At 45.0% G+C, this 14589-nt stretch overlaps 1 protein-coding gene across 4 annotated transcripts in view; it reads left to right on the top strand.

Moving 5' to 3' along the window:
- The window catches only part of ZFHX3 (zinc finger homeobox 3), a 263648-nt gene that overhangs the window by 66543 nt on the left and 182516 nt on the right, over window positions 1-14589 (top strand). The gene's annotated exons all lie outside the window — the stretch shown is intronic.

Consider the following 14589-nt stretch of genomic DNA (forward strand, 5'->3'; position numbering starts at 1 on the left):
ATTCATTCGACATAAGATGAGGTGATTGAGTGCTGAATAGTATTATGAAAGGAAGAGTGGTAGAAAATTATATGAGAATGATTGTGATATATATGAGTGGTGGGGAGATAATGTAATTTAAGTTAAGATAATAAAAATGTTGGATCTCTATGAAAGATAATTAAATAATACAGATTTGTGTACCAGGTATTTTGTAGGAGTGAGGAGGCAGTAAGAATAGCATGAAGTAAATTTGGGGATTAGGACATTGCCTTTTTTTTATGTGACGAGCTGGAATTGTACCCTTGCCCAACCCTAGTGTAGTCGTTCTACACAGAAGACAATGTGGGTCAGGGTGATCTGTTGAGTGGGGTGGGAGGTTGAACGCCTTGCGGGGTTTGCGCATTGACCTGCTTCATTAAAGGGGTAACTTTATCACCCCTGTCTCTCTAAGTGTGTGGGTTTCAAAATCCGCAACTTTCACGTTGTCACTCTGGTGCCAAAGTCTTGAGTCTGTGCCATCTGTTGCTTTTGGGGAAAGTGGGCACAGCGAATACGTTGGTTACGTGACCTCATTACAGCAATACGTGGCCAGGTGGGTAAAGTTCGCCAGTTTCTCACAGATGTTTTCAGTTTGATACTTGAAGTGAGTGTCACATTATTAAATTTATGGGTTAAAAAAATAAAATAAATAATAATGAGACATGAAGTTGATGATCTCGGAGTCACTCTGAAAAGAAGCCCTTTCAAGCCAGGAAACGACAGTTAATGGTTTAAAGTGGGATAGAGTAGTGCAAGATGCTGTGGTGAAGGACTCCAACCCCCTTGTATACTGTTGTGGTTTTAATTGGGTTGCCCTCGGATGGTTCAAAGTACACGCGTGCCAGTCATGGACCAGAAGATTTAGAGACTGGTGGCCTTTCCCCAAGAGAGTTTATAAGCTAACGGTGTTAAGGTAAGTCTTTCAAACAGCCTGGTCACGTGGGCGGGAGGGATGGGGAACTATACTTACCTATTCCTCATCGTGGAGTCCGTGGCCTGGGTTCTCACAGGCGTAAGTAAGTGCTCTCTATGCTGTTTTTCTGGCTTCAAGCCTCAGTTCATTCTGTGGGTTTTGAATCTATGGAGAATATGTCTATGTGGTGTTTCGAAGATTGCATGTCGGGTCTTGATTTTGAAACGAGTTCAAGAGGATGATAGGGAAGATCGCGACCAAAATCGCCATTTCGGGTTGGTGGGTTTACTGGTGGTACAGCTTTGGATATAGGGCGTCTCATTTACCGGTCATTGTTATTAGAGCAAAATAGATACGGGGAGAACCTTGCACCCTATTGTCTGGGTGTGCTGTACCCCGTGGATATTAGTGATCTTTTCCTGATAATGTAAAAGTTCCATGAGCTGTTCAGAAAATTCTCTTCCGTGTATAGGGGTGTGTGTTTGACTAGGAACAAGTCACCTTCTTAATTGTCTCATGGATAGGGGAGAAATAAAGTGAGTTCTTTGACGGTTAGGTGCTTGCTTCCCTGTTGCAGTGTTGGATCCATCTTGTTAATGGCGTTTTTTTTGTTTCCGCGCCCGACCGTTCACAGTTGTCAAGAGACTTTTGCCTTAGCCGAGCTGTAGGGTCCCGGGGCCGGAGCGCGGTTGGCTCCTGGTTTGATTTGCCTTACGGTGCGGGGGCCATTCTTGCGTTGGGTATGATCGTTTTTTTCTGTATGGCTACTATCTCTAGATGTAGGCGCCTTTCGTTTGTTGCTAGTCTTATTTTTCCTTTTGTTTGGATTAGAACTAATATAGCTGTAGTATTTTGTTGCTGTGGACTCCGCGAAATATACGCTTTTTCGTGATTTTGTTATCATCACATTCAAAAAAAGGATCAAGTTGTCGAGTCTCAATTTAGCACCGGACACATTGATTGTGTTTCTGTCAATATTTTTTAGTTTGGATTCATCCATTTGAGGCATAAGCTGGCAGAAAGACTAGCGCGTTGTTGGCTATGACTCCCTTGGGCGGGCATTTGCTCGGGTGATCGTACACATTTGAATTCTTTTAAGTTGGTTAACGACTTATACCGTCTGTGCAATTTCCTGGGTTGTTATCCTGTGGCCTGTTTTTTTGGAGGATTATAACCTAGCAGAGGTCTTCGCTATCAATTTTTCCAATTGGCCGAGTTCATTGATAATCATATCTTCCATCTTTCACCCATCACTGGTGTACCCTTGTGTGCAGCTCTTCTCTGGATAGAGTTTGCCTTAGTTATTTTTTAAATATGTTAAAGTTGTTCTTAACACTAAGCAGGAAATCACAAGATGAGTGCTGTGTGCCGCCATTTCTAATGTCAGAGGGTTGAAGATCTGTGTGTTATTCGATTAGACTGTGTGAGGCAAGATGAGCTGATTTTTTGCTCTCTAGCAGATCAAAAGAATTAGGTTTTGGCGAGCAGTTACAAGAAATTCCTTGTATGGAAGAATTTCATCCTTTTGAAATTATAGGGTACACATTGTTTGGGTGTGATTGAACAAAATGTTTCATTTAATTTTGTTTTTGGGGGGATGTCATTTATATCAGAATATGAAACATCATGCCGTTATAAGTCCCGCTAATCAACTTGGTCACAGGCTGGAGACTGTTGGGCGTTGTATCGGTGGTGGTCCGGGACATGTCTCTTTAACACTTGTTTTAGGGGATGTCACTCTAATGTCACCGTGTGGGAGGGGATCACTTGGGGGCATGGGTGTGGGCACACAACTCTTGTCCGGTTGGTAGAACCGTGTTTGCCTGTTTGTGTTAAACTATCTGCTTGCTTTTGGTCATGAGGCTGGAGCTGAATGAGCACGTGAGACTCGATCCTATGTTCGGCCTCGCTGGGTCTTATGGTCGGGCTCCTGCAATGGACGCAGACTCAGAGTTCCATGATTTCCTGCTTCCAACGATCAACGCAAAGGGATGGAATTGAAACCTGGGTCTCCTAATTAATGGCCGCAAATGGGAGTGCTTGGAGCTCACCTGGGGCTAAGTTATAATTAAAGGGAGACCACTGTCACTCTTCCTACCGGTTTTTGTGAGTGACAACTTAAGTCCTGGGGCGTGTTGGTAGAAGCGCAGCGGGGAAACTTTTTTTTTTTTTTCTTGTTGGCATGACACCTAAAATTTTTGAGATATCATCGTCGATACTTATATCACTCGTTTCGCTTTGTCTGGCTTTGTTGCGGTTGTGCCGTGGAGATCTAGTTATCACGACAAGGTACTGGGAACAGCTTCATGCAAGGAGTGAATAGACCTAGAAATAGTGATTAGGGCTGTTCGAGTTTACGAAAAGAGATGGACTAAACGGGGCAGGGGGCGCGGTGCTGCTTGTACCGACTTTGAGCCAACGTGGGCCAGGTTGCACGTAGGCGCGCCAAAAAAGCTAGCGCCCCAGTTTTGTCTGTTTTTGTTAAAAAGCCTTTCAGTGGCCTTGCCTGCTTAATCGTACTTATGCTCCCTGGCTGAGGGGGAGGTATGTAAGCGAGTCTTCGAGGTTTCTTGCGTCGTGGGCAGCCCAGTGCAGGTGGGGTCTCCGATCATGCGAGCTGGGTGCTTCTGGAGCAGAGGTGAGCTGGCGGGGGGGAGGTGCCGGGATGGCTTCCGTTCTCGAGAGGGCGGACGGGGGGGGTATAGCCTAGACGTGGTGGGGAGTTTGTCACCTCCAGGGTGGCTCGGCAAGAGCCGGCGTTTGCACATCGGGCTTTGTGGGGGGTTGCGTGTCGAGGGGCGGCGACGATGCAGTTCACCTAGGCGCGAAACTTCCTTGCAGATGCCGGGACCGCTCGCTAGGGGGTATTGATAGAGTGGCTATAAAATTCTGACTGGTGTGGCAAAGAAGGTGAGTAGACAGCTGTTATATCACCCTTTCACACAATACAAAAACAAAGATCACGTTGGGAATGAAGAGGTAGCAGGTTTAATACTTACAACAGAGAAGTACTTTTCACACTACTAACTTGTGGAACTCATTGCACTGGGATGTTGTGATGGCCATAAATGTAACTGGGTTAAAAACAAAAACCTGGATAAGTTTGTGTGGAGGATAGTTCCAGCATGGGCTTTTAGCCAAGATGGTCAGGGACACAACCCCATTTTGGGGCGACTAAAACTCTGACTACAAAAAGAAGCTATGAGTAGAAGACAAAAGTGATCACTTGATAATTGCCCGTGTTCTGTACATTCTCCCATAAGGTCCGGTACCCTGATATTGTCAGAGACAGGATTGGGCAATGGGACCATGCTCGCCTCAGACATGAGCTGTTATTCAATCAAAACTGTATTTAGGTCCACTAAACTATTGTGCAAAAACTGCTCCCAGCTCAAGCATCAGTCCTAACTCTTCTTATCATGATATTTTTAACTTTTAGGCAGACTTCTGGTATGCACTGGAGCAGCACATAGCAGCTCGAACTAGGGGCCAGTTAAACTGGATTTACAGCTGCTTTGTATTGCCAAGAAGTGCAAGGCAGCTGGCAGATACACGACGCAGTTTTCCCTTCCTGCCACATTCTGCTGCCTGCAACTCTCCCCGCCGCCCCCACCGCCGTACCCTCCCCGTCGACGCCTTGTTGCTTCATGCACATGCACGCTCCCGGTTCTCTTCCTCCTGTTAATAGATCTGGTATAGCAAGAAGTTTTGAACAGAATATTTAGGATTAATGGTACTTTTTTGGCTGAACCTTTATTCTTCAGCAGATTCAGGTGCTTAACATCGTCAGAGGAATTCCTCTCTTTCAAAATCGCCTCTGTCACCCCTTGTTCTCAGCGACATGGAGGCCCCAAGGCTGCCTTTTTAGCAGCACGATGGCACTGTTTCACGTGGCCCCCACTGGAGCGAACGACAAGTTTACCTCAGAGAAGATGATTGCCCCTCGGCGCTGGCAGGCAGCAAGGAGCCTGTGGCTCACCTGGCGTGGCAGAGCTATGGGGGACGGTAGCTATTTTGAAAAGACAATTCTTGATTTCTGCTGAAGAGAAAACTCTTCTTTAAGCCACGCTGTAAAAAGCACCATGAATCCTATTCGCCTCCTTTTCACAAAGGACCTCAGTCTGCATTGAACCTAAGTAAGTTTATTATCTCTGCCAATGTTGTGTAGATGGACTTAACTTGCAAGTTAAAGTACGTATGAATCGGATGAATGGACCTATAAGGAGATAGAAGCTGTGCTAGATCATCAGGCTCAATGGGTAATGATCAAGATGCTCCATGTCTAGTTGGCACTGGTATCAAGTGGAGTGCCCCGAGGGTTGGTCCTGGGCGGTTGTTTCAATATCTTTCATTAATGATCTGGAGGATGGCGTGGACTGCACTCTCAGCAAGTTTGCAGATGACCCTAAAAACTGGGAGAGTGGTAGAGTGCTGGAGGGTAGGGATTAGGATATAGAGGGATCTAGATCAAATTAGAGATTGGGCCCAAAAGATAACGATGAGTTCACGACACAGTGCAGAGTCTGCAACTTGGGACATAAGAACCATGGACTGCTACAGACTAGGGACCAAATGGTAGCAGTCAGCATTCTGCAGAAAGGGACCTAGGGTTCAGTGAGAGGAGAAGCTGGAATATGGCTCACCGTGTGCCTTGTTTCCAAGACCTAACAGCATTTGGTTGTAAAGTAGGGGCATGCCAGCAGATTGAGGGACGTGATCATGCCCTCTTTTGACATTGGTGAGGCCTCATCTGGAGTACTGTGTCCAGTTTTGGGCCCAGCACTCCAAGGAAGGATGTGGACAAAGGTTGAAAGAGTCCAGCGGAGGCAACAAAAAGTTAGGCAGGCTGGAGCACATGACTTATGTGGAGAGGCTGAGGGAACTGGGAATATTTAGATCTGCAGAAGAGAAGAATGAGGGGGGGTTGTAGATAGCGCTTCCAACTACCTGAAAGGGGGTTCCAAAGAGGAGGATTAGACTGTTCTGAGCGGTGAAGATGACAGAATGAGGAATAATGGTCTCAAGTTGCAGTGGGGAGGATTAGACTGGATATTAGGAAAGTTTTCACTAGAGGGTGGTCGCACACGGAAGTCTCCCTAGGGAGGTGGTGAATCTCCTTCTTAGAGGTTTTTCAAGGTCAGGCTTGACCCAAGCCCTGGCTGGGATGATTTAGTTTGGGTGGTCCTCTGGAGAGGGGGGGACTAGACTACCATCCTGAACGTCCCCCTCCAAACAAATTGGTCCTGCTTTGAGCAGGGGGTTGGACTAGATACCTCCTGAAGTCCCCTCCAACCCTAGTATCAGAGGGGTAGCCATGTTAGTCTGGATCTGTAAAAGCAGCGATGAGTCCTGTGGCACCTTATAGACTAACAGACGTTTTGGAGCATGAGCTTTCGTGGGTGAGCTTTCGTCAGTCATACTCTATGATTCTACCTGGGCTGACATCATGCAGGACATAAAAAGATCTGGCCATGTTAATTTTCTTAAAGAACCTCTTTAAGTTACAATAAATTTAAAATGAATTAACAGATTTACTTGTTAAATTCGCAGAGTAAGTATTGTAATTTTGGGCAGGGTAGCACCTCAAATAGTGAAGAAATGGATCCCCACTTTAAAACTCAACCTTGACTATGGAGCCATGACTGCCATTTCTGCAGTAACAATAATTAAAATAGTCTGAAAAAGAAAAGCCAGAACGAAAGTCGGAGGTTCGAAGACGATCAGATACCGTCGTAGTTCCGACCATAAACGATGCCGACTGGCGATCCGGCGGCGTTATTCCACCATCCCTCTGTGCTCAGGAGCCTGAACTGCTGCAATCTCCTGGATTAAGTTCTTCCCACCTGAAACCATTCCGCAGAGGAGGCGTTGTTGCTTAAATTATTTATTCTGATGTTTGTAACTCCTGTTGTTCGATGGTTATGGCAGCGATACACAAAAGATGGAACGCAGCAGTTTCCGCTGAGGGTTTGCCCTAAACTCAGGTGTCAAGGCTCTTGGGCTTGTGCGAGGGTGCTCGACCCTGTGTGTTGTAAAACACTTCTGCTTCCACCCCCCCCCCCCTTAGTTTTTGTTCTCTTACTCACACTTGCATGGGGAGAGAGGGGCCTCTTGGCGCTTTTAGAGTTGCACTGTGGTCTGGCATTGTTTTGAATTCTTCTGTTGCATTTTGACAAACTCCAGGGTAATGGTGTCTTTATCATTAATTATTATGGTAGCATGTAAGGCCCTGAACAGATAAATAATAGGAGATGTATGAATCTCCTAGAACTGGAAGGGACCTTGAAAGGTCATCGAGTCCAGCCCTCTGCCTTCACTAGCAGGACCACGTGCTGATTTTTGCCCCAGATCCCTAAATGGCCCCCTCAAGGACTGAACTCATAACGCTGGGTTTAGCAGGCCAATGCTCAAACCACTGAGCTATCCCTCCCCCAGTCTGATCCACCATTGTGCTAGGTGTGAGACTAACATAGTAATGTTGTTTTTGCAGCCCGGAGAAAGGTGAATTGCATTTTCCGACAAAGTGACCATGGCAGTAGGCAAAGACCTGCTGAAAAGAGTGAGATTTATATTCTGAAGAGAGTACTGTATACTGATTATTGCTTATAACCTGTAAGTACTCTTGACAGACTAAATGCAGCTACTCTACGAGAACTGCCTCAGATTCAGAGTGAGGATTGAAATGGGAATACTGTAGTTGTGCCATTCTTATGTCTCCTTTTCCACTGCTGTCCCCTCAGCATTCCTTCTGTGCACCCTTGCTTCCTGGGTGATGAGAGCAGCAGTGAACTTTACAAAATCACTGTCTAGGGTGCAGAGATGGCCAACTTGCTTTCAAGTTTCTCAACTGCTGCCTTATCCATGTCAGTGGTTGCTCCACTTGCACAGTGATTGGACTATGGAATCTAGAAGGAGGGGCCAGTATGACTGCCAAAAACATAGACATGCTAGTACCCCTATCCCATTGTGTTGAAGCCTGCTCCAACCCTGCATCTTCCTGACTTCCATGTCAAAAAGAAAAATATTTTTGCATACTTCAAGTCCGTTACTTCCACTTCCTCTCTGTCTGAAACTATTTCTGTTGCATCCATCGACGTACTATCTAGGCGCTAGTCACAAATACTGGCATGCCCATCTGCCACAGATCCACAGGATCTGGCCTGTGCCCCAGCTTTTAAACTGTCTCTTGGAGGAGCCCTTTCAGTGTGGCAGTCCCCCAAGAGGTCTCTCTTCCCTTAGGTTTAGTCACGCGGCTTCACTGCTTCTGAGGCTGAGCCTCTGGACTCCAAGCCTCTTGCTTCACACCTGCGCATCTGCTCTGAGACAGACTCCTGGTCAGAGACTTGTAGCCTCGTCAAGGACTAATGCACCTCAAGAAGTAGTTGCAGTGGCAACAGGCAGCCTTTTCAAAACAGTCAGATTTATTAGTCAACTGGAGCACGGCATTGGGACGTCCTTAGGTCAAAACATAGTCCATCTAGCCAAACCAGAGCAATCCACCAGCCAAGCTATAATGGATTCCATTGTAGGCCTTGTCGCTCTGGGTATGTCTGCACTGCAATTGAACACAGATAGCTAGCCCCGTCAGCTGACTCGGGTTCAGGGTATGGGGCTGTAAAATTGCAGTGAAGATGCTTGGGCTGGAGTCCTGGCTCTGGGATCCTCCACCATTGCTGTGTGGACATACTCTGTGACCCCTTAATCAGTCCAAGGTGAGAGCAGCCAGCCTCTGCCAGAAGCCAGCCCTTTGTCATCTCCAAGTCCTTTGTCTCCAGGCAGGCCTGTGCTGAGTTCACAACCCCACCTGCTGGAGCTTTCCACTGTTGAGTGAAGATTGTTCAGTCAATGGAGCTTTCGTTGTATTTCTGGAGCCTCTGTTGATCTGAACCAGTTCCTTAATGGCCCTATTCATTGCATCCCAGACTGCAAGGTGACACTCACACATCCTTTCTTTTGCTGTACCAGGGACCCTTTTGCACCCACTGGGTAGCAAAACAAAGTAGAGGGAAACTGAGGCACACATTGTTTATAAAATATTAGACAATTCCAACATTCACACCACTGACTGCACTCACTCAACCAAATCTATCTGGGTGCGCGTGTGCGTGCATGCAATGCCAAATCACTTTCCACTCCAGCCCTAACTCAGGAGGATGTTGAATAGCAGCACCTTAAGTTAGATATTTTTGAATCCGCACATCTAGATACCTGGCAAATGAGTGTTTTAAAAGAGCTATCCTTGAAGCTCTGTGGACTGTTAATGTTGATTCTTTTCAGTAACTCTTGGAACACTGGGTAAGTTCCAGAGGTCTGGAAGAAAGTTAATATTGTGCCAATATTTCAAAAGGGTAAATGAAACAACCTGGGTAATTATAGGCCTGTCATCCTGATATTGATCCTGGGCAAGATAATGAAGCAGCTGATACCTGACTTGATTAATAAAGAATTAAAGGAGAGGAGTATAATTAATGCCAAGCAACATGGGTTTATGGAAAATAGATCCTGTTAAGATAACAGTCTCTTTTTTGCTGAGATTACAAGTTTAGTTGAGAAAGGTGAGTGTTGATGCAATATACTTACAGTTCTGTAAGGCATTTGACATGGTGCCACATGACAATTTGATTAAGAAACTAGAATGATATGAAATCAACAGGGTACACATTATATGCATTAAAAACTGGCTAAATGACAGCTCTCAAAATGTAATTGCAAACAGGAATCCTCTTCAAATGCCTTTGGTTCTAGTGGGGTCCCACAGAGAGCAGTTCTTGGGGCTTTACTATTTAATATTTTTGTCAGTGACCTGGAAGAAGACAGAAATGTGTTGGATGTGTATTATCAGAGTGCCTGAGGGTGTGACTACGCTGCAGTTGAACACCCACAGCTGGACCATGTCAGCTGACTTGTGCTTATGGGGATCAGGCTGTTTAACTGCAGTGTAGATGGTCAGGCTTGGGTTGGAGCCTGGGTTCTGGGCCCCCTCTGGGTTCCAGCTTGAGACTGAATGTCTACACCACAATGGAAACAGCCCTGTAGCCCAAGTGTGGCCAGCTGCGGGTGTTGAATTGCAGTGACGGCATACCCTAAGACTCTGTCATGGACTGGGACCTCCTTGTGCTACGCTCTGTACAAACACAGAAAAAAAAGTTCCCGGAGGATTTTACAATGCAAATGGAAAACGAGACAACAGATGGACACATGCAGACAGGGGCATATGTGGAAACAAGACTGTATTGGTCAGTATGATAAGTGGGGATAAAGGTTTTGCAGATGACACAAAGATTGGGGGAATGGTAAATAATGGAGAGAACAGTTCACTGACTGAGCAGGATCTGGATTGCTTCATAAACTGGGTACCAGCAAAAATATGCATTTTAATATCGCCTGATGTAAGGTCAACTTTTAGGAACAAAGAATTCAGATCATACTTGTAGGACGGGAGACTCTACCCTGGAAGGCAGAGACTCTGAAAGGATTTAGAGGTGGGGGCAGGCTGGATAATCAGCTGAATGTGAGCGCTCAGGGTGAGTCTGTGCCCAAAAGGCCTAATGTGATCCTGAGATGTATAAACAGGGTATCTTGAGAAGGTTAGAATCTCAACTTTACCTACAAAATAAGTTCTGAACTCACTGTTGCCCCACAAGGAAAAGAGTTTGGCGTTATCATGGATAGCTTTCTGAAAACATCTGCTCAATGTGCAGTGGCAGTCAAAAAAGCTAACAATATTGGGAAAGGGATAGATGTAAAACAGAAAATTTCATAATGCCTCTATATAAATCCATGGTACGTGTACACCTTGAATACTGCGTGGACTTCTGGTCACCCCATCTCTAAAAAGATGTGTTAAAATTGAAGTACAGAGAAGGGCAACAAAAATGATTAGGGGCGTGATACTGGCAGGCCAGGTGCCAGTTCATACCAAGGCTCTTATGCCTCATTGAACATTGACAAGTGCATAGCTGGAAACCAGTCTGTCTTGTGTGTTACTCCTGGGAGAATTCTGCGCTACTGCACAATGCAGAATTTTGCAGAAATTAATGTGAGGTGCGCAGAATTTCCTTTCTTCCCCCACAGATATGGGCTGAAGAGATGTTGGCTCCCCTAGGGACCACTGGACCCAGCAGAGCCCAGTTTGCAAAAAGAAGACATGGCTGAGGGGGGAGGGAACTGGAGGGTTCCCAGCATGCCCTGAAGGAAGGAGGTGACAGTATGCAGGAAACTGTGAACATCAGGCTGTTTCTCGCTCTGGATCCCTGGGCTTTAGGAGGGTAGAGTCTGTGTGAGGGTCTGGGCTTGGAGGATCCACGGCTGGGCTCTGAGGGGGAGGGGTTTTGGGTTTTTGACCCCCAGCTGGGCTTGGGGGGGTGAGGGACGTAAGAGTGCAGAGAAGCAGTGACTGGGCTGTCATAGTGGTTTCTTTAATGCTCTACTCCTGGGGAAATTTTAGTGTGTGTCTGTATTGTTACAGACATACTTGTTGACAGGTATTTTGAAATAAATTACCAAAATAATTGAAACTGGTGATGTTGTATAGTGTTATTTTGACAAATAAAATTTGCAGAATTTTGCAAAATTTCAACACACTGTGCACAAAATTTTCTATATTGTGCGCAGAATTCCTGCAGGAGGAGTGTGTGTTAATAATGTTAAAATAAACATTAGATTTTTAAAGATATGTTTAGTGCTTGGAATTTATGAAATGCTTGTGAATTGCTGCATTTATTAATCTCACTTATAATATCTGTATCCCGTGTTATAAAGTAATACTTAAGTGTTGGCTCTGTAACTATAAAAGCGTTAGCTATGAAAATGAAACCTCCAGTCAGGAGAGAAACATTACCAAGTGTGAAGTATCAGTTTACACAAGAGGTGTCATCTTCTGCCCAACAAAAGAAGCCCTGTACATACCTACACACCATTGTGGAACAGAAGTGGATGAAAGACTTTGTGATTGTTTTCCCTATCCCCATGAAGCAGGGACGAGCATGAACACTTGTCCCATCACGGCTTGAACTCTGGTGGAAGGGAATAAAAATTCCTGTCGAGAAGAAATTGTCATCACGATGCTGCTTGGAATTTGGAGAGGGCAGTATTTCTAAACATAAGCAAGGGATCCTGAGCTGCTTAGCTTGGGTTAGACCTGAGGGCCTATAGCACTTGCACATTATAGCAGCTTCTGTTACTTTTTGGAACCTAAGCCTAACTCATTGGTGTATGTATGTTACCCACTTTAATCTGGTAAATAACTCTCATTTCCTTTTCTTAGTTAGTAAGTCCTTAGTTTATTACAGGATTGGCTACAAGCTTTTGTATTTGGTGTGTGATCTGAGGTGCAGTTGAGCTGGGGTCAGTGACCGGTCCTTTAGGACTGGGAGTTACCTGAACACTATTGTGATCTTTGGTATAAGGGACCTCTATCACAAAGGCAGGTGTGCCCGGGTGGCAAGAGGGACTGTCTGTGACTCCATGGTAAGGTTGTTACAGTGCCTGCGAGTTCACACCTGGTGAAATCTAAGCACAGAACTCACAACCAGTTTGGGGTTTGTTCCCTGGTTTGTAACAGCCTGCCCTGAGATCCATACAGCATGACAAGGAGAATGGAACAGATTCCATGGGAAATGAGTAAACAAACTGAAACTGTTTGGCTTAGAAAAGAGATGGCTAAATGGGGATATGATAGATGTCTATAAAATCATGACTGATGTGGAGAAAGTGAATAGGGAAGTGTTATTTACCGTCTCACATAACACACGAACTAGAGGCACCCAATGAAATTAATAGGCAGCAGGTTTAAAACAAAGGAAAGTATTTCTTCACACACTGCCCGGTCAACCTGTGAAGTTCATTACCAGGGAATGTTGTGAAGGTTAAAAGTATAATGGGTTAAAAAAAAAAAGAATTAGATAAGTTCCTGGAGGACAGGTCCATCCATGGCTACTAGCCAAGCTGGTCAGGGATGCCACTCCATGCTTTGCGTGTCCCTAAATGTCTGACTGCTGGAAGCAGGGACTGGAGATGCATCTCTCACAATTGTGTTCTGTTCATTACCTCGGAAGCATCTGGCCACTGTTGGAAGATGGGATACTGAGCTAGATGGACCATTGGTCTGACCCAATATGGCCATTCTTATGTTCTTATTCTTATAGTACCTCTGAATTTAGCACTAGTGCAACAGTTAACTGGAATTTTGTATCCAGTTCTGGTGTTCAGAATTCAAGCAGGATGTTGGTAAATTGTAGAGGGTTCAGAGAAGAGCTATGGGAATCATTAAAGGATTAGAAAACATGCCTTTATAGTGAGAAACTGAGGAGCTCAACATATTTAGTTTAGCAAATAGAAAATTAAGAGGTGACTTGATTATAGGCCTTAAGTGCCTACATAAGGAAACATTTTTGATAATAAATGGCTCTTCCATCTAGGAAACAAAGGTCTTACAAAATCCAGTGGCTGGAAGTTGAAGCTAGACAAACTTCAAACTAAAAATAAGGTGCAGATTTTTAACAAAGAGTAATTAAGCACTGGAACAACTTAAAAAGAATTCTGCGTCACTGCAAATTTTTAAATCGGAATACTGGCTGTTTTTCTAAGATCATGCTCTAGTTCAAACAAACTATTTTCGGGAAGTCCTATGGCCTGTATTATACAAGATATCAAATTAGATGATCACAATGGTCGCTTCTGGATTTATAGTCTATGAATATGTGAAATTGTTCCATGGCTTTCTTGAGATGGAAATGGAGTAAAGAGTTTCAGAAGTTGGTGGGTATGTATATTACAGGCCCACAGCTGAAGCGTGTCTCTGGGTAAATAACGCCATAAGCAAGGAGAATGAGCATAGCCCTACAGGATATATTAAGACCTGGAGAGAATCAGTGACTGGTAGCAGCCTCAGTTGTCCTTGTGATGCACATACAGGTTTCTCAGCGTTGTCTCTGATCTCTGTGGGTCTCTGTCTGAATCGATGAGGTAAGATAGAAACTGGTTCAAATGGAATCCAGATCTAGTTTTGAGCCTTTGATTTTTAGGAGATTCCTTTGCATTTAAGCCTTTTTTAGGTCCTAGGAAGCTCTGGGTGTAGTACTTCAATGAAGAATGACACAGCATCCATTTGTAGTTCTTGCTGCAGCTGTCTAGTTCTCACATGAACTTCTTGAAGTGAAGGTACTAACCAGGGCACCACCTCAACGCCTTGGCCTTCCCCAGCCAGTGTCCCACCTCCAGCCATGGCTGCCCCTGATGCTTCAGAGGAAGGAGAGTAAAAAAACAGAGTACTGGGAGGGAACAATTTCTTCCTGACCCTGCAGGTGACTGGCTGAAACCCTGAACCCATGAGCTTTTAGGTACATAAACTGGAAGTGAGCCCAGGGCTACCAAGCCCTGTTCCCTGCCATCGCAAGCATCCCCTCATACAGTTCCATTCATAAACTTGTCCAGCTCTCTCTTAAAGCTAATTAAGTTATTGTGAGGCTGTTCCAGAGCCTCACCCCTCTGATGGTTAGAAACCTTCTAATTTCTAGCCTGCATTTATTCATGGATAGTTTGATATTGTACTTCAGTTTAAATAGCTGTTCACACTCCCTGGACACATGTGGTCTGCCCTTGGAGTTGGAGAACCCATCTCCTGGAAGGGTGAGTCGGAGGGTCTGATTGCACTG

Source organism: Chelonoidis abingdonii, chromosome 19 (genome assembly GCF_003597395.2).
Source record: "Chelonoidis abingdonii isolate Lonesome George chromosome 19, CheloAbing_2.0, whole genome shotgun sequence".
In the NCBI taxonomy this organism is placed as follows: domain Eukaryota; kingdom Metazoa; phylum Chordata; order Testudines; family Testudinidae; genus Chelonoidis; species Chelonoidis abingdonii.